The sequence below is a fragment of the Mus musculus genome, chromosome 7 (genome assembly GCF_000001635.26).
Source record: "Mus musculus strain C57BL/6J chromosome 7, GRCm38.p6 C57BL/6J".
NCBI classification, from domain to species: Eukaryota; Metazoa; Chordata; class Mammalia; order Rodentia; family Muridae; genus Mus; species Mus musculus.
The window spans coordinates 17,285,695-17,311,567 of NC_000073.6; the positions used below are offsets into that span (position 1 = coordinate 17,285,695).

The 25,873-nt window shown below is 40.9% G+C and overlaps 2 long non-coding RNA genes across 12 annotated transcripts in view; one reads left to right on the top strand and one right to left on the bottom strand.

Annotated features, from left to right (window-relative positions):
- Gm42373 overlaps window positions 1-25,835 on the top strand; it is a 58,213-nt gene extending 32,378 nt beyond the window's left edge. Inside the window, exons 2-4 of one of the 2 annotated variants that reach the window (XR_003946723.1) lie at window positions 20,808-21,189; window positions 21,716-21,880; window positions 23,087-25,835. This is a non-coding gene — a long non-coding RNA (predicted gene, 42373). Of the gene's footprint in view, window positions 1-20,679; window positions 21,190-21,715; window positions 21,881-23,086 lie in introns of those variants that run through there. The other variant, XR_881840.2, reaches the window with a different exon arrangement.
- The window catches only part of Gm32772, a 79,021-nt gene continuing 54,971 nt past the window's right edge, over window positions 1,824-25,873 (bottom strand). For 6 of the 10 annotated variants that reach the window (XR_881842.1, XR_881844.2, XR_881845.2 and 3 more), the window contains 4 exons: window positions 21,187-21,270; window positions 20,882-20,976; window positions 3,586-3,633; window positions 1,953-2,149 (listed from right to left, as the gene is read on the bottom strand). This is a non-coding gene — a long non-coding RNA (predicted gene, 32772). Of the gene's footprint in view, window positions 2,150-3,585; window positions 3,634-20,881; window positions 20,977-21,170; window positions 21,271-25,873 lie in introns of all 10 variants that reach the window. The other 4 variants (XR_003946722.1, XR_001778050.1, XR_001778052.1 and 1 more) reach the window with 4 other exon arrangements.

The following is a 25,873-nucleotide window of genomic DNA, read 5'->3' on the forward strand; positions in this document are numbered from 1 at the left end:
ATAGATCTGTAACACTGTTAAAAAGAAATTCTCTTGAACACAGGGAAAAAACTTTCTCAGGCACTGTTTGCAAAACAAAAGAAAGGCCACAAGCCGCTCTGGGGCTGCCCAGAGCCCTGTATTGACTTAAAGGTAAAATACTTTTTAATCTGAGTATCTTGGCCCTCTTGTAATAAGGACCGATTTTAGAGAAACAATATAACTGTCTACGCCTCTAAATTTTGATACTCTTTCTTAAGATGACTTACAGTTAAAACGTTTTTCACAACTTTAGTGTTGTGAAAAAATTGTCTGTACCGCAGTTTCCTGCCAGGCAGCAACTATAACCAAACTGTTTGTCTAATTTATTTATAAAGACAAACATAATTAGATAACTTTGTCACAGTTTTGTATGAAGTGAGCAGTATGAGCGCTCTCATAAGATGATTACTCTTGTAATTATCTTAATTACAGTATACAGGTGAATTAAAGATCTTAAATTTGAAATCAAACTGCAAGCTGCAGTCAATGGAACAATAGCAGTTTTAACCATAATTTTTAAGTTTTTTGTGCAAGGTTAGGATAATACCTATAACCTTGGGAAAGCAAAACCCAAGTTTAAAACAATTTATTATCTTTAAAATCAATATTAGAAGCATTACTATCATATTACGAAGTTTGGATGTCAATTAATACCTATGAATACCTATTAAAGCAAGCTTTAATGCTTTAATAAAAAGACATTGCTTTAAATCTTATCCTAAATTTTACTATTTAGGATACGAACTATATTAATTATTACCTAAACTAGAAATATCTTTAGAGACCCAGCCTCTTGGCCTGCTTTATGCCACGTGTCGGAAGGACTCTAAACTTGAGTTATCAAATTTAACACTAACCATCTGTAGCAATGTAACAATTATTAATCTTAACCAACAACTTATGAGCTGAATGTGAAGACACTCAGAGCACATTACCAATAAAAAAGAACCAAATGAAGCAGTTACATTTAGACCAATCAGAGAATAATAATTTTTGTAGCTACAATTATAGAATAAAAAACACTTTACCATTGTCAAACACATTAATCATGAACCATTTATTAGCTTTTTTACTCTGAAACTAAGAGGCTGTGTACTTGCCCTTATTTTTTTAAAACGAACAGTTTTTCCAGCAGGGACCCTCCCGCCATGTGTCTGATTCCTGGCTGAAACACGTGGCAGCTCTCGGCTTTGTAGATAAAGTTTTTTATACCATCTTTATTATCCAACACAAAACATAGAACATTCATTCATACAGAGTGGACACGAACATACATGAATTGAACACGAGAACAGATTGGTGCACCGGACATTAGACAAGACACAAAAGGGAACAGAGTACTCCTGCTATAAGGCCCAGAGAGAAATTTCTCTCTGCTTTTTGGGACATTTTCTTCCCTTATGATGTATTTTTTATTAACTGGGGCAATTCGCCTATTCCTTTTAATAAACCCTTTCTTTTCTCACGCCTCATGTAGCTTCGGAGAGCTACAGCCTACCGCCTGTTACCCAGCTCCTCACTGCTGAACCTAAGTGAACCAGCGCTCGGGTTTAACGCTGTCTCAGCTTAGCCCATACCTTCTCCGGTATGAATTTCCTTTATCCTTTATTTTATGGAGCTCTGAACCAGCAGCGTCTCTTCCAAAAATCCTTTGCCATTTCTCAGTCCCGCGTTGGTTCGCTAATTGTTGTTTCCGGCCAGCAGACCACAACCTGGGTTCTAGCCTGGAAAGGCATTTTGGAAACCTGGAAGAGAAGAGGGGCTAGGTGGCGAGAGAAAGGAATGTAGCCAAGACAGTTACTCTGATCAAGGCTCAAATTTTATTGTTGCGACACTAGTTATGAAGGAAGGGGGAGGAGACCCGATTCCCACCGAATAATCTCTGGTCCAGTAGAAAGGTGCACGTGTGTGGCTCCACAGGTTCCAGCAGTGGGCGTGGCAGAACGAATGAACAGGAAGCTCCACCCCTGAGCAAGCAGGTTTCAGGCTGGGGGAGGGGAGACTACAGTTATCAGAGAGCTGTGGTTGTAGAACGTAGGCAGCTCACAGGAGTATCATAATGGTATGGTTACTTAGCTGTGGATGTCCAAAAAGTTACAAATGATCAATAGCAGAATGCAGATTTTAGCTGCAAATAAAGAAAAAGGGAATCATTAAAACCTATACATTTTTGTTTCAACATATTCATGATTTGTTAGGGACATTTTCCTTTTTATATATTAGTAATGTACCTGTATTTTTATTTTATATTTTAGCCACAAAATGTTACTCATGGATTAAAACAGACAAATATATGAGATGTGGATTATATCACAGGTTAAAGTTCAATGAACACTAGCAGCATTTATATTATGCATTTACAAAAATGTACCCTGTGACATACAACATTATTTTGCAGTTTTCCCAGTGCATGAGCTCTTGTTTGGAAGATAAATATCATTTGAATAGTCTCAGTAATTCTTCAAGACTATTTTTACTTTATCTACCAATTATATAAGAATATATTTTATGTATATTAAGCCATATATAGGTGAACCTAAGGGTATATTAAAGCATATGTATCCATCTGCGTTCCTGTATACACACACACACACACACACACACACACACACACACACACACAACATACATACTTTTTTTAAAAAAACATGGTCTGCTTACATATTTTCAATTCAGTCTATCCCTGACCTCTTGTGATTTTGAATAAATATCAAAGTTTTTCCTACCATGGTTTGATTTCATCTAGCCCCTGTTGTTGACTATTAAAATTATTGAAACACGGACTTGAGATTACAAACTAAATAAATGGATCACTTGACAGGGTAATTCCCCAACCAAGTCTTCTCTTAGTTGAATCATAACAGAAGCTTTGATTAGAGCTTATTCCAGAAGCAAAACTGGACATACTGTACTACAGAGTGAATCACAAACCTTCTCCTTCTTCTTAGTATTCTCTTCATTGTAAAATATAGTACCTAGGTAAAATATCTTCATGTGTTGGATATTCTTTCAGTATATCATTTTTTTTCCTGCCTGGGGAGACTTCTTCCATGAGTGAGCTTTAGCCATCACCTTGAAACCTGAGCATAGGGTTTTCTACATTTCCTCGTATATACGTCTATTTGATGTTCTATTATTTCAGTGTTTGCATATTTTCTCAAAGATTTCACATGTATCATTTATGGATCTTCCCTTCACTACTAGAATAAAACTCAGTATATGATTTATAAAATTTCCCTTTTCCCCAATATAATCCAAAGAGACAGCCCAAGATGAGAAACCGTCTATAAACATTTCTCTCACATTCTTTAAAAACACTCATTTCCAAATAAGCCATCTGTAATAGAATATACACAGAATTACACACAGAGTATGGTGAGACAGTCAGCCAGACAAACACACAGAGAGGAGAGAGAGAGAAAGAGAGAGAGAGAGAGAGAGAGAGAGAGAGAGAGAGAGAAAGAGAGAGAGAGAAGAATTTATATTTTAATGTTCACTCATCACTTAATTATAAAAATTAATAAACCATACCATTTTATTTACTGAGTAAAAAGGTGAACTCACAATTACAAAAAATAATGCTGGCAGAACATCATCTGATGCTGGTTCAATCTGTTGAAAATAGTGAAAAACATTGTTGGACTTAAATAATTCTTGGATTTGTTTAGAAAATAAAAATTGGGATGAACATTTTCATTAAAACACATATATCTAGACATTCATTTTACTCTACTTTCTTATTGAGAAGTTGAAACACTTGAGCAGATGTCCTTTGCTGTTTGTGTCACACTAACTCTGTATATATTTTTCTTAGTCTGCATAGATTGAAAATTGAGCTAATCAAATGGCCACTTTGTAAATATTTGATAATAATATACTAATTGTACTATGTTTTGAAAGGTCTTATACTTACTGTTTATCATGTCATCTTAGGTGTAGTATTAGAACATGTTCTTTCTCTCCATCTTTCTTTGAAATAAATATTTAACATTTGGAATGATATACTTTTGAGATTGCATTGTGAAACACATTTAATTGCACAGATTGAAGACATTTCCTTAAGAATTCTAAAAAATGTCTTCAATTTTTATTTAGCAGTTAGAATAATAATGAGAAAATTAAAATAAACATGGTCAGTAGTGAGAACTTCATTAAGTCTAAAATTATCATATTCAGAATTTAGATTCGCAGTGCTATATGTATTAAAGAAGTAGCAATATGCAAGTAGACAACTTTGAGCTGTGAAGCTTTACTTTATCAAGTTTAAAATATTCAGACTCACCACGCCAAATTTATTCCTGAGTATTAAGGAAGGAGGCTCTCTAAAGAAGAAGAAGAAGAAGAAGAAGAAGAAGAAGAAGAAGAAGAAGAAGAAGAAGAAGAAGAAGAAGAAGAAGAAGAAGAAGAAGAAGAAAAAGTTAGCTTTGTAGCATAGCCCGCTCTAAAAGCATTAGGAGAAAGATTTTTGTGTCCATGTTCTATAACCTCATCCCAGTCTTCTCACTCATTCACAGCAGAAAGAAAGGGTAAGCACAGAAAATGAAACATGGTTGTTCAAGGTTTATTGTTATGGGGTCTTCTCTGACGTTGTGAAATCAAATGCAAATTTTATGTTTATAAGTTGTTGTGTTGAACAAAGGTTATTTTTCCTGTTTCCTGGTTTAGAATGATATATTAGAAAAATGTGGACTGGAATGCATGTTTCTGTTCTTAGGCTGATTTATCCCAGCCCCACGAGTAAGTTTAGTGAAAATGTCCCTTGAGGATATTATGTAGGAAATTCAAAATTATAAATTACAGTTACCTTCAAAGATTAGCCTTAAGGAAGAATTTTTGTGTAGGTTGATAAATCCTTTCACAGTTTAGTTTTCCTTTGAGAAGACTGAAGTTAATGGAGTCTCCTCAGTGTTATTGGTGGGCCTACCAATAATAAATGTGGTTTGAAGGGACATTGAAACTTGCCACTGAAAAACACAACTTACATCCACTCCTACTCCTTCAGATAGTTACTTAAATTTGCATCTTAATGCTTCTTAAAATTTCATACAAAATTTCAGAAGAAAATCATGTGTTAGTGCCATATGAACAGTTTTCACACAAATGGGTATCTGACCAACCTTGTGCTCCAGGTGATATTTTAAGGTAACACACTTACTTTATATTTGTGCTCCTACAAGTCTTCCAGTGTCTAACTATCTAAGTAATTTGCTAGCCATGATTTAACTTTGGTGACCATTGTCATCTTTCAAGCTCTAATACATTACTCAAGGAATTGTATGCAGTTATCTTTGTGGAGTTTTTAGAATCTGAGTTTCTCCTCTTCCTGGATTTCAAGACAATTTGAGATAATGAGTATTTATGGTTACAGCTTTCTCCAAATATATAAATAATGTCAGGTCTCCAATCTTATACCTGTTCTTTCATCTATAAAGCAGTTCTTTCTTTTTATAGTCACTAAGTCATTCCTACTCCTCCACTTATGATGTGAATTTCTAGGCAGTAAAAAATTTGGGTTTGTGGATTTGATAGTATTTATTCAGGGATTAAGGAACATTTCTTAGTTTTACCTTGTGGCAGATAGAGTAATGATAAAGGCTAGTCTTCATTATTAATCTTTCACAATACACCCAATTGAGTTGATTTTATTTTTATAGGAAAATCAGCACTCAAATAGAACATTCTGAAACCAACAGTACAAAGTATTGTAATGCTGTTATACATTCATGTGATTTTTGATACAGTGTTCTACTCCAAGATCAGGAATGTTCAGAGTTATACTATCAGTACCTTTTAAAACTATTAGGTGAAAATTACCAGTCAATTACATGTCAATGAAAAAGCAATAAAATATTTAATAGTCTATGTTATATTTTCATGTTGTCCTTTATAAAACACAGCCATCTCAATGTCCTCTTTGCCTTTCCTCTGCCATTGTCATACATTATGAAGAATTTCTCTTCTCTCTCTATCTCTCTCTCAAGAGGAGATAATATGTAGGTAGATTATAGATGATAGATAGGTGTATAGATAGATAGATAGATAGATAGATAGATAGATAGATGGTAGGTAGAATGATAGATATAGGCAAGAGAGACAGTAGATTATATATTAGACTGAGCCTTGGAAAATTCAAAACAGAGGAAAAAGACAGTATTTTTTTTGAATGCTAAATCTTGCCAATTCCTCTGTTGAGGAACATCTGGGTTCTTTCCAGCTTCTGGCTATTATAAATAAGGCTGCTATGAACATAGTGGAGCATGTGTCCTTATTATCAGTTGGAACAAAATGGAGTACTACTCAACTATTAAAAACAATGAATTTGGAGCACTGGAGCAGGTGAGCGAGCCATCATGTGTCCCGGGTCCTCAAGACCAGTCTGCGCAGGTGAGAGTGTGGACTGCCGAAGTGACACAGCTTCTGGGACAGACCCCATTTCCAGATCCAGACATCTGGGCACCTTCCCTGCCAGAGGAGAGGTGTCTGATGGGAGGGCTGTGACTGCCAGAGCAGGTGAGGGAGCCATATTGTTTCCCTGGTCCCTCAGAGACCAGTCTGCGCAGGTGAGAGTGGGGACTGCAGAGGCAACACATCTTCTGGGACAGGCCCTGTTTCAGGCTTTAACCTTCAGCCAGCAGTCAGGTCTGAATGCCAGAACTCTTTGCACCTCCCCTGCAAGAGGAGAGTTTGCCTGCAGAGTGTACTCTGAGACTCAGGAGAGAGCTGGACTCCCAGAACTGCTGACAGAAGCTAACAGAACCACAGTAGGAACAAGCTCCAGCCAGAGACAACTATAACAACTAATGCCAGAGATTACCAGATGGTGAAAGGCAAACGTAAGAATCTTACTAACACAAGTCCCTTCCGGTCCACTCCAGTACTGGGGTGCCTGGCCCTTGGAGTCTCTGGACACCCGCAAGGACCCACACAGGATCACCCATGGGATCCTAAGACCTCTGGTGAGTGGAATACAGCATCTGCTGCAATCAAATTGCGCTGGACCTGAGACTGTTTTAACTAGGGAAGCAGATAACCTGGCCTGATGAGGGGCACAAGTCCCTTCTGTTCCACTCCAGCACTGGGGTGCCTTGCCCTCAGAGTCTCCGGAAACCCGCAAGGACCCACACAGGATCCCCCACGGGATCCTATGACCTCTGGTAATTGGAACACAACTTCTGCCAGGAGGCAAGTTTGAACACCAGATATCTGGGCAACTTCCCTGCAAGAGGAGAGCTTGCCTGCAGAGAATACTCTAACCATTGAAACTAAGGAGAAATCTAGTCTCCCAGATCTGCTGATAAAGGCTAACAGAGTCACCTGTGGAACAAGCTCTAACCAGAGACAACTATAACAACTAGCTTCAGAGATTACAGGATGGCGAAAGGCAAATGTAAGAATTCTACTAACAGAAATCAAGATCACTCACCATCATCAAAATGCAGCACTCCCACCCCACCTAGTCCTAGGCACCCCAACACACCCGAAAAGCTAGACCTAGATTTAAAAGCCTGTCTCATGATGATGGTAGAGGACATCAAGAAGGACTTTAATAACTCACTTAAAGAAATACAGGAGAACACAGCTAAACAGGTAGAAGACCTTAAAGAGGAAACACAAAAATTCCATAAAGAATTGTAGGAAAACATGACCAAACAGGTGATGGAATTGAATAAAAGCATCCAAGACCTAAAAAGGGAAGTAGACACAATAAGGAAAACCCAAAGTGAGGCAATGCTGGAGATAGAAACCCTAAGAAAGAAATCTGGAACCATACATGCTAGCATCAGCAACAGAATACAAGAGATAGAAGAGAGAATCTCAGGTGCAGAAGATTCCATAGAGAACATCGGCAGAACAATAAAAAAAAATACAAAACGCAAAAAGATCCTAACTCAAAACACCCAGGAAATCCAGGACACAATGAGAAGACTAAACCTATGGATAATAAGAGTTGATGAGAATGAAGATTTCAAATTAAAGAGCCAGAAATTATCTTCAACAAAATTATAGAAGAAAACTTCCCAAACCTAAAGAATGACATGCTCATGAACATACAAGAAGCCTACGGAACTCCAAATAGACTGGACCAGACAAAAATTCCTCCCAACACATAATAATCAGAACAACAAATTCAGTAAATATAGAGAGAATATTTAAAGCAGTAAGGGAGAAAGGTCAAGTAACATATAAAGGCAGGCTTATCAGAATTACACCAGACTTTTCACCAGAGACTAAGAAAGCCAGAAGAGCCTGGACAGATGTTATACAGACACTAAGAGAACACAAATGCCATCCCAGGCTACTATACCCGGCCAAACTCAATTACCATAGATGGAGAAACCAAAGTATTCCACGACAAAACCAAATTCACACATTATCTTTTCAAGAATCCAGCCCTTCAAAGGATAATAACAGAAAAAAACCAATACAAGGACGGAAATCACGCTGTAGAAAAAGCAAGAAAATAATCCCTCAACAAACCAAAAAGAAGACAGCCACAAGAACAGAATGCCAACTCTAACAACAAAAATAAAAGGAAGCAACAATTACTTTTCATTAATATCTCTTAATATCAATGTACTCAATTCCCCAATAAAAAAGACATAGACTAACAGACTGGCTACACAAACAGGACCCAACCTTCTGCTGCTTACAGGAAACCCATCTCAGGGAAAAAGACAGACACCACCTCAGAGTGAAAGGCTGGAAAACAAATTTGCAAGCAAATGGTCTGAAGAAAAAAATCTGGAGTAGCCATTCTAATAACGAATATAATTGACTTCCAACCCAAAGTTATCAAAAAAGACAACGAGGGACACTTCATACTCATCAAAGGTAAAATCCTCAAAGAGGAACTCTCAATTCTGAATATCTATGCTCCAAATGCAAGGGAGCCACATTCATTAAAGACACTTTAGTAAAGCTCAAAGCAGACATTGCACCTCACACAATAATAGTGGGAGACTTCAACACATCACTTTCATCAATGGACAGATCATGGAAACAGAAACTGAACAGGGACACAGTGAAACTAACAGAAGTTATGAAACAAATGGATCTGACAGATATCTACAGAACATTTTATCCTAAAACAAAATGATATACCTTCTTCTCAGCACCTCACGGGAACTTTTCAAAACTGACCATATAATTGGTCACCAAACAGGCCTCAACAGACACAAAATATTGAAATTGTCCCTTGCATCCAATCAGATCACCATGGACCAAGGCTGATCTTCAATAACAACATAAATAATGGAAAGCCAACATTCACTTGGAAACTGAACAACACTCTAGTCAATGATACCTTGGTGTAGGAAGGAATAAAGAAAGAAATTAAAGACTTTTCAGAGATTAATGAAAATGAAGCGACAACATACCCAAACCTATGGGACACAATGAAAGCATTTCTAAGAGGGAAACTCATAGCTCTGAGTGCCTTCAAAAAGAAACTAGAGAGAGCATACCCTAGCAGCTTGACAACACATCTAAATGCTCTTGAAAAAAAAGGAAGAAAATTCACCCAAGAGGGGTAGACGGTAGGATATACTCAAAATCAGGGGCGAAATCAACCAAGTGGAAAGGAGAACTATTCAAAGAATTAACCAAAGAGGAGTTGGTTCTTTGAGAATATCAACAAGATAGATAAACCCTTAGCTAGACTCACTAGAGGGCACAGGGACAGCATCCTAATTAACAAAATCAGAAATGAAAAGGGAGACATAACAACAGATCCTGAAGAAATCCAAAACACCATCAGATTCTTCTACAAAAGGCTATACTCAACAAAACTGGAGAAACTGGACGAAATGGACAAATTTCTAGACAGATACCAGGTACCAAAGTTAAATCATGATCAAATTAATGATCTAAACAGTCCCATATTCCCTAAAGAAACAGAAGCAGTCATTAATAGTCTCCCAGCCAAAAAAAGCCCAGGACCAGATGGGTTTAGTGCAGAGTTCTACCAGACCTTCAAAGAAGATCTAATTCCAGTTCTGCACAAACTATTCCACAAAATAGAAGTAGAAGGAACTCTACCCAACTCATTCTATGAAGTCACAATTACTCTGATACCTAAACCACAGAAAGATCCAACAAAGATAGAGAACTTCAGACCGATTTCCCTTATGAATATAGATGCAAAAATCCTCAATAAAATTCTCGCTAACCAAATCCAAGACATAGTAAAGCAATCATCCATCCTGACCAAGTAGGTTTTATTCCAGGGATGCAGGGATGGTTTAATATATGGAAATCCATCACGTAATCCGTTATAAAAACAAACTTAAAGACAAAACCCACATGATCATCTCGTTAGATGCAGAAAAAGCATTTGACAAGATCCAACACCATTCATGATAAAAGTCTTGGAAAGATCAGGAATTCAAGGCCTAAACATGATAAGGGCAAATCTACAGCAAACCAGTAGCCAACATCAAAGTAAATGGTGAGAAGATGGAAGCAATCCCACTAATATCAGGGACTAGACAAGGCTGCCCACTTTCTCACTACCTCTTTAACATAGTACTTGAAGTATTAGCCAGAGCAATTCGACAACAAAAGGAGATCAAGGGGATACAAATTGGAAAAGATGAAGTCAAAATATCACTTTATGTAGATGATATGATAGTATATATAAGTGACCCTGAAAATTCCACCAGAGAACTCCTAAACCTGATAAACAGCTTCAGTGAAGTAGCTGGATATAAAATTAACTGAAAGAAGTCAATGGCCTTTCTGTATACAAAGAATAAACAGGCTGAGAAAAAAATTAGGGAAACAACACCCTTCTCAATAGTCACAAATAATATAAAATATCTTGGTGTGACTCTAACTAAGGAAGTGAAAGATCTGTATGATAAGAACTTCAAGTCTCTGAAGAAAGAAATTGAAGAAGATCTCAGAAGATGGAAAGATATCCCATGCTTATGGATTGGCAGGATCAACATTGTAAAAATGGCTATCTTGCCAAAAGCAATCTACAGATTCAATGTAATCCCCATCAAAATTCCAACTCAATTCTTCAACAAATTAGAAAGAGCAATCTGCAAATTCATCTGGAATAACAAAAAACCTAGGATAGCAAAAACTCTTTTCAAGGATAGAAGAACCTCTGGTGGAATCACAATGCCTGACCTAAAGCTTTACTACAGAGCAATTGTGATAAAAACTGCATGGTACTGGTATACTGACAGACAAGTAGACCAGTGGAATAGAATTGAAGATACAGAAATGAACCCAGACACTTATGGTCACTTGATCTTCTATAGTGGAGCTAAAACCACCCAGTGGAAGAAAGACAGCACTTTCAACAAATGGTGCTGGCACAACTGGCGGTTATCATGTAGAAGAATGTGAATTGATCCATTCCTATCTCCTTGTACTAAGGTCAAATCTAAGTGGATCAAGGAACTCCACATAAAACCAGAGACACTGAAACTTATAGAGGAGAAATTGGGGAAAAGCCTCGAAGATATGGGCACAGGGGAAAAATTCCTGAATAGAACAGCAATGGCTTGTGCTATAAGATTGAGAATTGACAAATGGGACCTCATGAAATTGCAAAGGTTCTGTAAGGCAAAAGACACCGTCATTAAGAAAAAAAGGCCACTAACAGATTGGGAAAGGATCTTTAGCTATCCTAAATCAGATAGGGGATTAATATCCACTATATATAAAGAACTCAAGAAGGTGGACTCCAGAAAATCAAATAACCCCATTAAAAATGGGGCTCAGAGCTAAACAAAGAATTCTCAACTGAGGAATTCGAATGGCTGAGAAGCACCTGAAAAAATGTTCAGCATCCTTAATCATCAGAGAAATGGGAATCAAAACAACCCTGAGTTTCCATCTCACACCAGTCAGAATGGCTAAGATCAAAAATTGAGGTGACAGCAGATGCTGGCGAGGATGTGGAGAAGGAGGAACACTCCTTCATTGTTGGTGGGATTGCAAGCTTGTACAACCACTCTGGAAATCAGTCTGGCGGTTCCTCAGAAAATTGGACATAGTACTACCGGAGGATCTCACAATACCTCTCCTGGGCATATATCCAGAAGATGTCCCAACTGGTAAGAAGGACACATGGTCCACTATGTTCATAGGAGCCTTATTTATAATAGCCAGAAGCTGGAAAGAACCCAGATGCCCCTCAACAGAGGAATGGATACAGAAAATGTGGTACATTTACACAATGGAGTACTACTCATCTATTAAAAAGAATGAATTTATGAAATTCCTAGCCAAATGGTTGGATCTGGAGAGCATCATCCTGAGTGAGATAACACAATCACAAAAGAACTCAAATGATATGTACTCTCTGATAAGTGGATATTAGCCCAGAAACTTAGTATACCCAAGATATAAGAGACAATTTGTAAAACACATGAAACTTAAGAAGAACGAAGACCAAAGTGTAGACACTTTGCCCCTTCTTAGAATTGGAAACAATCACCCATGGAAGGAGTTACAGAGTCAAAGTTTGGAGCTGAGACAAAATGATGGACCATCTGGAGACTGCCATATCCAGGGATCTATCACATAATTAGCCTCTAAACGATGACACCATTGCATACTCTAGCAAGTGTTTGCTGAAAGGACCCTGATATAGCTGTCTCTTGTGAGACTATGCCGGGGCCTAGCAAACACATAAGTGGATGCTCACAGTCAGCTATTGGATGGATCACAGGGCACCCAATGGAGGAGCTAGAGAAAATATTCAAGGAGCTAAAGAGATCTGCAACCCTGTAGGTGCAACAACATTATGAACTAACCAGTACCCCAGAGCTCTTGACTCTAGCTGCATATGTATCAAAAGATGGCCTAGTAGGCCATCACTGGATAGAGAGGCCCATTGGACACGCAAACTTTAAATGCCCCAGTACAGGGGAACGCCAGGGCCTAAAAGTGGGAGTGGGTGTGTAGGGGAGTGTGGGGGGGGGAGGGTATGGGGAACTTTTGGGACAGCATTGGAAATGTAACTGAGGAAAATATGTAATGAAAAAACCAACATACTCAAGTGATTAGATGACTGTTTATATCAGGATTTGAGCTCATTATCTATTTTAGGTTCTAATTACAATGACTAGTTATCAATATTTACAACACAATAATATAATGTTGTAAAAATTAAAAAAAAAAGAATTTTACTAACAGAAACCAAGACCTCTCACCTCCATTAGAATCTAGCACTCCCATGTCAGCCCGTCCTGGATACCCCAACACACCCGAAAATCACAACTCCATTTCAAAATCATATCTCATCATGCTGGTAGAGGACTTAAAGACAGACATTAATAAATCCCTTAAAGAAATACAGGAGAACAATGCTAAACAGGTAGAAGTCCTGAAAGAAATACCAGAAAACACAACCAAATAGGTGATGGAATTGACCAAAACCATCCAAGACCTAAAAAGGCAAGTAGGAACAATAAAGAAAACCCAAAGTGAGACAACACTGGGCATAGAAACCCTAGGAAAAAAAACAGGAACCATAGATGCGAGCATCAGCAACAGAATACAAGAGATGGAAAAGAGAATCTCAGGTGCAGAAGATTCCATAGAGAACATGGGCACAACAACCAAAGAAAATGCAAAATGCAAAAAGATCATATCTCAAAACACCCAGGAAATCCATGATACAATGAAAAGACCAAACCTATGGATAATAGGAGTACATGAGAATGAAGATTTTCAACTTAAAGGGCCATCCAATATTTTCAACAAAATTATAGAAGAAAACTTCCCAAACCTAAAGAAAGAGATGCACATGAAAATACAAGAAGCCTACAGAACTCCAAATAGAGTGGACCACAAAAATTTCTCCCGACACATAATAATCAGAACAACAAATGCACTAAATAAAGACAGAATATTAAAAGCAGTAAATGGAGAGAAGCTGGAAGCAATCCCACTAAAATCAGGGACTAGACAAGGCTGCCCACTTTCTTCCTACCTTTTCAACATAGTACTTGAAGTATTAGCCAGAGCATTCGACAACAAAAGGAGATCAAGGGGATACAAATTGGAAAAGAGGAAGTCAAAATATCACTTTTTGGAGATGATATGATAGTATATATGAGTGACCCTAAAAATTCCACCAGAGAACTCCTAAACCTGATAAACAGCTTCGGTGAAGTAACTGGATATAAAATTAACTCAAACAAGTCAATGGCCTTTCTCTACACAAAGAATAAACAGAAATTAGGGAAACAACACCCTTCTCAATAGTCACAAATAATATAAAATATCTCGGCGTGTCTCTATCTAAGGAAGTAAAGATCTGTATGATAAAAACTTCAAGTCTCTCAAGAAAGAAATTAAAGAAGATCTCAGAAGATGGAAAGATCTCCCATGCTCATGGATTGGCAGGATCAACATTGTAAAAATGGCTATCTTGCCAAAAGCAATCTACAGATTCAATGCAATCCCCATCAAAATTCCAACTCAATTCTTCAACAAATTATAAGGAGCAATTTGCAAATTCATTTGGAATAACAATAAACCTAGGATAGCAAAAACTCTTTTCAAGGATAAAAGAACCTCTGGTGGAATCACCATGCCTGACCTAAAGCTTTACTACAAGCAATTGTGATAAAAAGTGCATGGTACTGGTATAGAGACAGACAAGTAGACCAATGGAATAGAATTGAAGACCCAGAGATGAACCTACACACCTATGGTCACTTGATCTTCGACAAGGGAGCTAAAACCATCCAGTGGAAGAAAGACAGCATTTTCAACAATTGGTGCTGGCATAACTGGTTGTTATCATGTAGAAGAATTCGAATCGATCCATAATTATCTCCTTGTACTTAGGTCAAATCTAAGTCGATCAAGGAACTTCACATAAAACCAGAGACACTGAAACTTATAGAGGAGAAAGTGGGGAAAAGCCTTGAAGATATGGGCACAGGGGAAAAATTCCTGAACAGAACAGCAATGGCTTGTGCTGTAAGATCGAGAATTGACAAATGGGACCTAATGAAACTCCAAAGTTTCTGCAAGGCAAAAGACACCGTCAATAAGACAAAAAGACCACCAACAGAATGGGAAAGGATCTTTACCTATCCTAAATCAGATAGGGGACTAATATCCAACATATATAAAAAACTCAAGAAGGTGGACTTCAGAAAATCAAATAACCCCATTAAAAAATGGGGCTCAGAACTGAACAAAGAATTCTCACCTGAGGAATACCGAATGGCAGAGAAGCACCTGAAAAAATGTTCAACGTCCTTAATCATCAGGGAAATGCAAATCAAAACAACCCTGAGATTCCACCTCACACCAGTCAGAATGGCTAAGATCAAAAATTCAGGTGACAGCAGATGCTGGCGTGGATGTGGAGAAAGAGGAACACTCCTCCATTGTTGGTGGGATTGCAGGCTTGTACAACCACTCTGGAAATCAGTCTGGCGGTTCCTCAGAAAATTGGACATAGTACTACTGGAGGATCCAGCAATACCTCTCCTGGGCATATATCCAGACGATGCCCCAACTGGTAAGAAGGACACATGCTCCACTATGTTCATAGCAGCCTTATTTATAATAGCCAGAAGCTGGCAAGAACCCAGATGCCCCTCAACAGAGGAATGGATACAGAAAATGTGGTACATCTACACAATGGAGTACTACTCAGCTATTAAAAAGAATGAATTTATGAAATTCCTAGGCAAATGGATGGACCTGGAGGGCATCATCCTGAGTGAGGTAACACATTCACAAAGGAACTCACACAATATGTACTCACTGATAAGTGGATATTAGCCCAAAACCTAGGATACCCAAGATATAAGATACAATTTCCTAAACACATGAAACTCAAGAAAAATGGAGACTGAAGTGTGGACACTATGCCCCTCCTTAGAAGTTGAAACAAAACACCCTAGGAAGGAGTTACAGAGACAAAGTTTGGAGCTGAGATGAAAGGATGGACCATGTAGAGACTGCCATATCCAGGGATCCACCCCATAATCAGCATCCAAACGCTGACACCATTGCATACACTAGCAAGATTTTATCGAAAGGACCCAGATGTAGCTGTCTCTTGTGAGACTATGCCGGGGCCTAGCAAACACAGAAGTGGATGCTCACAGTCAGCTATTGGATGGATCACAGGGCTCCCAATGGAAGAGCTAGAGAAAGTACCCAAGGAGCTAAAGGGATCTGCAACCCTATCGGTGGAACAACATTATGAACTAACCAGTACCCCGGAGCTCTTGACTCTAGCTGCATATGTATCAAAAGATGGCCTAGTAGGCCATCACTGGAAAGAGAGGCCCATTGGACACGCAAACTTTATATGCCCCAGTACAGAGGTACGCCAGGGCCAAAAAGGGGGAGTGGGTGGGTAGGGGAATGGGGGTGGTGGGTTTGGGGGACTTTTGGTATAGCATTGGAAATGTAAATGAGCTAAATACCTAATAAAAATGGAAAAGGAAAAAAAGCAGTAAGGGAAAAAAGTCAAGTAACATATAAAGGCAGACCTATTAGAATTACTCCAGACTTCTCACCAGAGACTATGAAAGCCAGAAGATCCTGGACTGGTGTTATACAGACCCTAAGAGAACACAAATGCCAGGCCAGGCTACTATGCACAGTAACACTTTCAATTACCATAGATGGAGAAACCAAAGTATTCTATGATAAAACCAAATTCTCACTGAGACAAAAGTTTGGACTATCCAGACATTGCCCCATCTGGGGGTCTATCCCATAATCAGCCACCAAATGCAGACACTATTGCATATGCCAGCACGATTTTGCTCAAGGTACCCTCATATAGCTGTCGCTTGTGAGGCTAAGCCAGTGCCTGGCAAACACAGAAGTGGATGCTCACAGTCAGCTATTGGATGGAACACAGGGCCCCCTTGGAGTTGCTATAGAAAGTACCCAAGGAACTGAATGGGTCTGCAACCCTATAGGTGGAACAACAATATGAACTGACCAGTACCCCCAGAACTAGTGTCTCTAGCTGCATTTTTAGCAGAAGATGGTATAGTTGGCCATCATTGGGAAGAGAGGCCCCTTGGTCTTGCAAACTTTATATGCCCCAGTACAGGGGGAACACTAGGCCCAAGAAGTGGGAGTGGTTGTGTAGGATAGTGGGTGGGTGGGGCAGTGGGGCGGGGGAGGTGTAGGGGACTTTCAGGATAGCATTTGAAATGTAAATGAAGTAAATACCTAATAAAAAATTGGTTGAAAAAAAAAAGAAGATATCATCCTGAGTGAGGTAACTCAGACACAAAAGGACATGCATAGTATGTACTCACTAATAATTGGATATTAGGCAAAAACAAACAAAATAAAATGAACAAAGAACAAAACTGTACAGAATACCCAAGATACAGTCCACAGAACTCATAATGGTTAACAAGCTGAAGTGCCTCCAATGAGGACACCTCATTCCCACTTGGGAGAGAGAAGAAAGCTATTACAAGTAGGGTGGGAGGGATCTGTGAGGGAAAGAGCATTGGGGAGGGCAGTGAAGGGGGGAGGGGAACTTGATCTGGTATTATGTGAGGAAAAATTACTGAAGGCCTGAGGGCCAGCAGAAAGAATGGAAACAGGTAACCTTGGTAATGGAAGGTTGAGGCAGACTCTCTAGAATGCACCAGAGACTTGGGAGGTGAGAGACTCTCAGAACTCAAAGGGAGGTACCTTAGATGAAGTGCCTGAGTGTAGGGAGGGGGAACTTCTAAAGCTCACCTCCAGCAGGAAGATAGGACATCAAATGAGGGATAGTGTTGCCATCTTACAGTCACAATTCTGACCCATAATTGTTCCTGTCTGAAAGAATTACAGGGATGGAAATGGAGAGGATCCTGAGGAAAAGAAGGTCTAGTGACAGGCCCAAAGTGGGATCCAATTCAAGGGGAGGGCCCAAGGTCTGAAAAAGGGACCTAGCATGACTGACCTTCCAAAGACCCAACAAGCAGCTGAAAGAGTCAGATGCAGATATTTTAACCAAACCAATGGACAGAAGCAGTTGAGGCCTGTTGTTGAATTAGGAAAGACTGAAAGAAGCTGATGATAAAGGAGATCCTGTAGGAAGACCAGCAGTCTCAATTAATCTGGACCACCAAACAGGCAGCATAAACCAGCTGATATGAGGCCCCAACACACACACAGTAGAGGACTTCTGGGTCTGTGTTCATTCAGAGATGATGCACCTAACCCTCAAGATACTGGAGGCCCCAGGGAATTTATTGGTCAGGTGGGGTGGGAGGTGGGGACATCCATGTGGAGACAGGGGAGGTATGGGATGTGGAACAGTTGGAGGGTGGATGGGGGATAAAATATGAAGTGTAAAAATTTTAATTAATAAAAATAAAAGGTTTGAGTGTCACTACTGGTTCCTTGGGTTTATCATGCCTTGCTGATTATGGCTCATAGGATTTATAGCCATGTATGGTCAGTGTACTGGCTAATTTTGTGTCAACTTGACACAGCTGGAGTTATCACAGAGCAAGGAGCTTCAGTTGAGGAAATGCCTCCATGAGATACAACTGTAAGGCATTTTCTTAATCAGTGATCAAGAGGAAAGGCCCCTTGTGGGTGGGACCATCTCTGGGCTGGTAATCTTGGTTCTATAAGAGATCAGGCTGGGAAGCAAGCCAGTAAAGAACATCCCTCCATCTGCATCAGCTCCTCCTTCCTGTCATGTTTGAGTTCCAGTCCTGACTTCCTTGGAGATAAATAACAGCATGGAATTATAAGCTGAATAAACCCTTTCCTCCCCAACTTGCTTCTTGGTCATGATGTTTGTGCAGGAATAGAAACCCTGACTCAGACACCCACCCACTCCTGCTTCCCTGTCCTGGCATTCCCCTACAATGGAACATCAAGCCTTCACAGGACTAAGGGCCTGTCTTCCCACTGATGTCCAATAAGGCCATCCTCTGCTACATATGTGGCTGGAGCTATGAGTCCCTTTATGTGTATTGTTTGGTTGCTGGTTTAGTCCCTGGAAGCTCTGGAGGTACTGGTTAGTTAATATTGTTGTTCCTCCTATGGATGGGGCTGCAACCCCCTTCAGCTCCTTCAGTCCTTTCTCCTCCATTTGGGACCCTGTGATCAGTCCAATGGATGGCTGTGAGTATCCACTTATGTATTTGTCAGGTACTAGCAGAACCTCTCAGGAAACAGATAGATCAGGTTCCTGTCAGCAAGTGCTTGTTGGCATAAAAAATAGTGTCTGGGTTTGGTAACTGGATCCCCAGGTGGGACAGTCTCCAAATGGTCTTTCTCTACACTTTTTCTTTGTATCTCCTCCCATGGGTATTTTGATCCCTCGTCAATGAAGGACTGAAGTATCCACACTTTAGTTTTCCATCTTCTTAAGCTTTGTGTGGCATATGAATTGTATCTTGGGTCTTTCTGAACTTTTGGGTCAATGTCCACTTATCAGTGAGTGCACACCATGTGTGTTCTTTTGTGATTGGGTTACCTCACTCATGATGTTAATTTCTAGTTCCATCGACTAGCCTGCTGCAGATGGACCTCAATTGGGTCCTCGATCTGCATGAAAACTCAGGGTTCTGGTTACAGGTGATCAAGGAGTTGGCATGGATGACAAACAGACAGGGACACAGCGAGAGTGTGTATCCTAATGTAATTTTTCCAAGCAAGCACCAGCCTTTTTATTACAGAAGAAAAACAAGAAAGCTAGGTGAATACAGCCACCAAGGCACATCAACACAAAACAAAGAAAATGTATACATAAAAAGCTAGGGGGAGCCAGGCAGTATTTACAATGAGAATAGGAACAACTCTTAGTTAAGATCAGCTAAACATAGGAGCCAGGTGAATGCTCAGATGCAATGTTAGTCTATTGTTAAAGCCACCACCAGGGGTCCTTTAGTAAATACCTGATAATGCTATTCCTCTGGGCCTAGTGAAAAACTTGCAGCAGGGGAATTCCATTCTACTAACCCTTTCATGAATAATACTACAGTTTCTCCTAAAACCATAACCCACCTTTTTTTTAGGCCATGGTAAATTGTTGCATATGGGTGTGACTCAGCTATTGTTCTAAATAATTATTATGTAGACTAGCCTTGAGCTTTCTATCTCTACTCAAGTAAATTGTAATGCCTGATTATTTTCACTGTCTGTACTAGAGGTAAATTTTAATGCTATTGAATAGGTAACATTCTTAATGAATTCCAACCTCAGGGTTGGCTTCATGGATATTGGAACACTGTTGGAGGCTAATCCAACTTACCTATGTGTCAAAATCAATCCTTAAAGGCACTTATAATAAAACAATATTGAGGGAGAGCACACAGATCCATACAGCAGACTAACACAGGGACAGGTTTGGAGCATACATGCTATGGGTTCTAGGAGGCTAAGTTTCCATGAAACTCTTTGCCTTGGGACTGCTTCCAGCCTTCTAGGCCTGTCATGTGAGTCACTACTGGAGTGGATGTAGTATTCACCTAAGAATTTCACAACACCGAAAGGTAGCTCAACTCCCACCTGCCATTCTCAACACACCCAAGATCAAAGGATCTCACAAGCTTGCTCACACCAGGATTTCTGGATCTCCGAGACAGCTTGATTCCCAGGAGCTCTGACACACCCAGAATCTTAGGATCCCAGGATTCCAGAATCATGAAAAAATCTTGGAAAGATCAGGAATTCAATGCCCATACCTAAACATAGTAAATACAATATACAGCAAACCAGTAGCCAACATCAAACTGGTCTTAGATGTCAAAGTCGCTTTCTTTTGCTTGAGACTACACCCTAACAGCCAGCCCTTGTTTGCTTTTGAATAGTGAGACCCAGAGAATGGAAGGACCAGGTAGTTCACATGGAGGAGACTGCTGCAGAGATTCAAGAATTCCCCCACCTTGTTTGATGAAGCTCTACATCATGATCTTGCCTCTTTCTGGGCCAACAATCCCCCAGGTACTCTTTTGCAATATGTAGATGACCTTCTGGTGGCTGCAGAAACACACAAGGAGTGTGAACTTGGGACTCAGAGAATCCTGGCTGAGTTAGGTGAGTTGGGGTACTGGGCTTCGGCTAAAAAGGCACAGTTATGCCAGACTGAGGTGACTTACCTGGGATACACCCTGAAGAATGGACAACCATGGCTCACCCGGAGCTAGGAAGAGGACAGTGACACAGATACTTACCCCAACCACAACTCACCAGGTAAGAGAATTCCTGGGGACTGTGGGATTCTGTGGACTCTGGATCCCAGGGTTCGCTACTTTGGCAGCCCCATTATACCACCTAATAAAAGAGAAGGGAGAGTTCATTTGAACTAAGGAACATCAATTGGCTTTTGAGACTTTCAAAAAGGCACTGCTACAGGCTCCTGCCTTAGTGCTTCCTTATTTAAACAAGCCTTTCACCCTCTACATTGATGAGAGAAACGGAGAAGCCAGAGGGGTCCTCAATCAAACCCTAGGACGCTGGAAGCGTCTGGTAGCCTATCTGTCAAAGAAACTGGACTCCATGGCTAGCGGATGGCTCTCCTGTTTGCAGGCAATAGCAGCCACAGCTGTGTTGGTGAAGGATGGTGATAAACTGACTATGGGCCAAAATGTGACAGTGGTGGCCCCACATGTCCTCGAGAGTATTATTCGACAGCCACCAGACCACTGGATGACCAATGCCTGTATGACTCACTACCAGAGCCTGTTGTTGACTGAACGGGTAACCTTTTCTCCACCAGCCATTCTCAACCCCACCACCTTACTGCCTGAAGCTAACGAAACCATGGTACACCAATGTGAAGAGATACTGGCAGAAGAAACTGGGACTCGGCCAGACTTAACTGACTGACCATGGCCTGGGGCAGTGACCTGGTTCACCTATGGATGCAGCTTCATGGTAGAAGGTAAGTGGAAAGGTCGGGCAGCAGTAGTTGATGGGAAGTTGATTATTTGGGCCGGCGGCCTGCTGAAGGAACATGAACCCTAAGAGTGGAGCTTGTTGCCCTCACTCAGATTTAAGGCTAGCAGAGGGAAAGGCTATTAACATTTATACTGACAGCCTATATGCCTTTGCAATGGCCCATGTTCACAGGGCAATCTACAGACAGTGTGGACTGTTGACAGCCACTGGGAAAGACATCAAAAATAAAGAGGAAATTCTTAGCTTGTTAGAAGCTGTTCACTTGCCCCGTAAGGTGGCGATCATCCATTGCTCAGGACATCAAAAGGGAGCCAGACTAATAGAAAAAGGAAATTGGATGGCAGACCAGGTGGCTAAAAAGGCAGCACAGGGATCAATGACTTTGGTAATTAAGACCACACCACAGCTGGTTGAGGAGAACACAGAAAAAAGGACCCTCACAGAAGAAGAGGGGCTGGACTGTTTGACTAATATACACTGCCTCACTCACTTGGGACTCAAAAAGATGGCAGAACTAGTCAATAGATCCCCTTACCATATCCCTAGATTACAAAAGGCAGTAGAAGACCTAGTGAAGAACTGTCGAGCATGTGCCCTCACCAATGCCGGGTCCAACAAGTACCATGGTAGAAGATGCTTACGAGGAGATAGGCCTGGGACTTCCTGGGAGTTTGACTTTACTGAGGTCAAGCCAATCCATTATGGAAATAAGTACCTTCTAGTTTTTGTAGATACCTTTTCAGGGTGGACTGAAGCATTCCCCAACAAGAGGGAAATGGCTAATGTGGTGGCCAAGAAGATACTTGAAGAAATCTTTCCTCATTTCAGGGTACCAAAGGTACTTGGGTCAGACAACAGGCCTGCCTTTGTCTCCCAGGTAAGCTAGGGATTGGCCAGATAGCTGAGGTTGAATTGGAAGTTACATTGTGCTTACAGACCCTAGAGTTCAGGACAGGTAGAAAGAATGAATAGAACTTAAAAGAGACCCTGACTAAATTGACCTTAGAGACCAGAGGGAATGATTGGACAGCCCTTCTCCCTTATGCCCTATTCCGGGTCCGGTACACCCCTGGAGCCTCAGGTCTAACACCTTTCGAACTAATGTTTGGGGTGTCCCTGCCCATCTATGTGACTGTAGAAAATAGAACTTGTCCCAATGTTTCCTCCATTCTCTCATCTTGCCTTCTAGCCTGGCAGAAGACCCTCAAAACCGTAAGGAAAGAAAACTGGGAGCAGTTGAAAGAGGCCTATGTCACTGGCGACTTGCAGGTGCCACATCAGTTTGAAGTGGGAGACACTGTCCTGGTGAGAAGGCATCGAGCAGGGAACCTTGAGCAATGGTGGAAGGGACCCTACCTGGTGCTATTGACTACACCCACTGCCATTAAGGTAGAAGGAATCCCCACTTGGGTCCATGCTTAACAGGTTAAGAAGGCTCCCCCCTGAGACTAGTCGAGATGAGTGGACCCTGGAAAAGACTAATAATCCTCTTAAGTTGCACCTATGTCGCAGCTCAGAACCGAGACCTCAATCATCATATACCAACTCAGAAAACTTGGGAAGTGATTAGTGAAGAGGGGAACATTGTTTGGTCAGTCACCTCAGTATATGCGACCCCCCCCAACCCTGTGGACTTGGTGGCCTTACCTCGTGCCTGATATTTGTAAGCTGTCAGCGGGATCACTTACCTGGGACCTCCCTGACCATAACGATCTCTATAACCCCCCACCTAAGAAACTGTGTTTCCCGAATAGGATAGCGAGCACATTTGGGTGCTCGGGGCAGTTCTATCAGGCCATCCACTGGTCCGCAGAGTTTTATATTTGTTCTGGCCAAGGCCAGAGCTGAAAGCTTTGGCATAAATGTGGGGTATCAGATTTTTATTGTGCTGCATGGGGTTGTCAAAAAACAGGAGTGCCTTACTGGAATCCTACCTCTACCTGGGACCTACTTATGGTGAAAAGGGGCAGCAGCTTTGACAAGCCAAACCAAGGTGAGAGAGATGGGTCTAAATACCCTGAGAACAGGTGTGCCCACAGCAACATCCCCAATGGACCCTCTAAAGGTAAACATTGCAACCACATACTTATAAAATTCACTGTCAAAGGGAAACAAGATCGTTAGAGCTGGCTTAGGGGAAATATTTGGGATCTGCGATTGGATGCCGCAGGGAAAGACCCTGCGTTGATTTTCAAAATCAAATTAACTGTGGAGAGTCCATCCCCAGTGCCCATAGGACCTAACAAGGTCCTTCCAGAACAGGGCCTCCCTGCCAAACCCAAACCCCCGGCTCTGATAATTGAGGACCCCTTTCAACAAGGTCGCCACCACCCCAGATTCTCTGACCACATTCCCCCCAGATCCCTCGATGAGACAGAGACTGTTCAATCTGATTAGAGGAGCCTTTTATACCCTTAACAGCTCGGATCCTGACACCACTACTAACTGCTGGTTATGCCTATCATCAGGCCCTCCCTACTACGAATGGGTTGCTTTTAATGGAGATTTTAATAAAACCAGAAGTCATGCCTCCTGCTCATGGGGGACAGGAAAGAAATTAACACTGACTGAAGTTTCAGGGAGGAGCTGTGGTCTCTGTATAGGGACACATCCTCCTTCCCACCAGCACCTATGTATCCAGGACAAATACCAACAATCACCTTGTGCCATATCCATTCAGTTGGTGGGCCTGTAACACAAGGCTCATCCAATGTGTATCAACTAGTGTCTTTGACCCCTCTCGTGATTTCTGTGTCATGGTTCAACTTCTACCTCGCATGTATTATTATCCTGCCCTGCCTGGAAGATGAACATATCAGTAAGATGTTGAAAAGAGATCTAGTCTCCATTACCCTAGCTATGTTAATGGGTACGGTTTTACAGCAGGAGTAGGAATGGGCATAGCAGCCTTGATTGAGGGTAGACAAGGAATTCAGTCCTTAAGAGAAGCTATAAATGAAGATTTAAGCAAGCTAGAAAAATCTGTTGATGCATTAGGGAAATCCTTGACTTCCCTCTCAGAAGTAGTATTACAAAACAGAAGAGGTTTAGATTTATTGTTTTTAAGGGAAGGTGGACTATATGCAGCCTTAAAAGAAGAATGCTGCATTTACGTGGACCATGCGGGAGTAGTCAGAGATTCTATGCAGAAATTAAGGGACAGACTGGAAAGGAGAAAGCGAAATTAAGAAGCTGAACAGGGATGGTTCGAGTCGTGGTACTATAAATCTCCGTGGATGACCACTTTACTTACCACTTTAGCCAGACCAATTCTTACTATATGTTTGGTTTTGATCTTTGGCCCCTGCTTAATAAATAAGGGAATTGCTTTTGTTAAGAGTAGAGTGAATGCATTGCAGATTATGGTGCTCCAACATCAATATCAACCCATAGTAAAGATAGAAGAGGAATATGATTCCTACCCCCCACATGAGGATATAGACCTTTAAAATTCTAAGATTAGAATTATTTAGTAGAAGAAGAGCAGAAAGAAAGAAAGAAAACTAAATTCAAGGCTTCGAGGCCCTAATCAGAAGGTTTACAGACTTAAAGCCATACAGATAAGAGAATCGGGCCCACAAAAAGGCTGTAAAGTCATCCCAGGAACTAACTAGCCTTTGAAATATGAAAGGCACACAAGGACAATCTCCGGACAAGCTCAGATGAGTAATGGGCCACCTGCTAATATGGTTTGAGCTTAGCCAGATTCCCTGCCCACCAAGATAAACACCCTCCCTTTAGAGTTACTGTCACATACTGCTTGCTGATGTTTATACCGGCCACTTATGTGTTACTGCGCCAATTTCCCCTATCCCCCCACTCCTTTCCTATATAACCCCCTAACTTTTGAGCCTTAGGGTCGACTCCCCTGCCTCCTGTGTGAGATACGTGTCAGCCCGGAGCTCTGTTCATTAAACTGCCTCGTGTGTTTGCATCAAGACAGTCTCTGGTGATTCCTTGGGTGCGTGCCGACTCA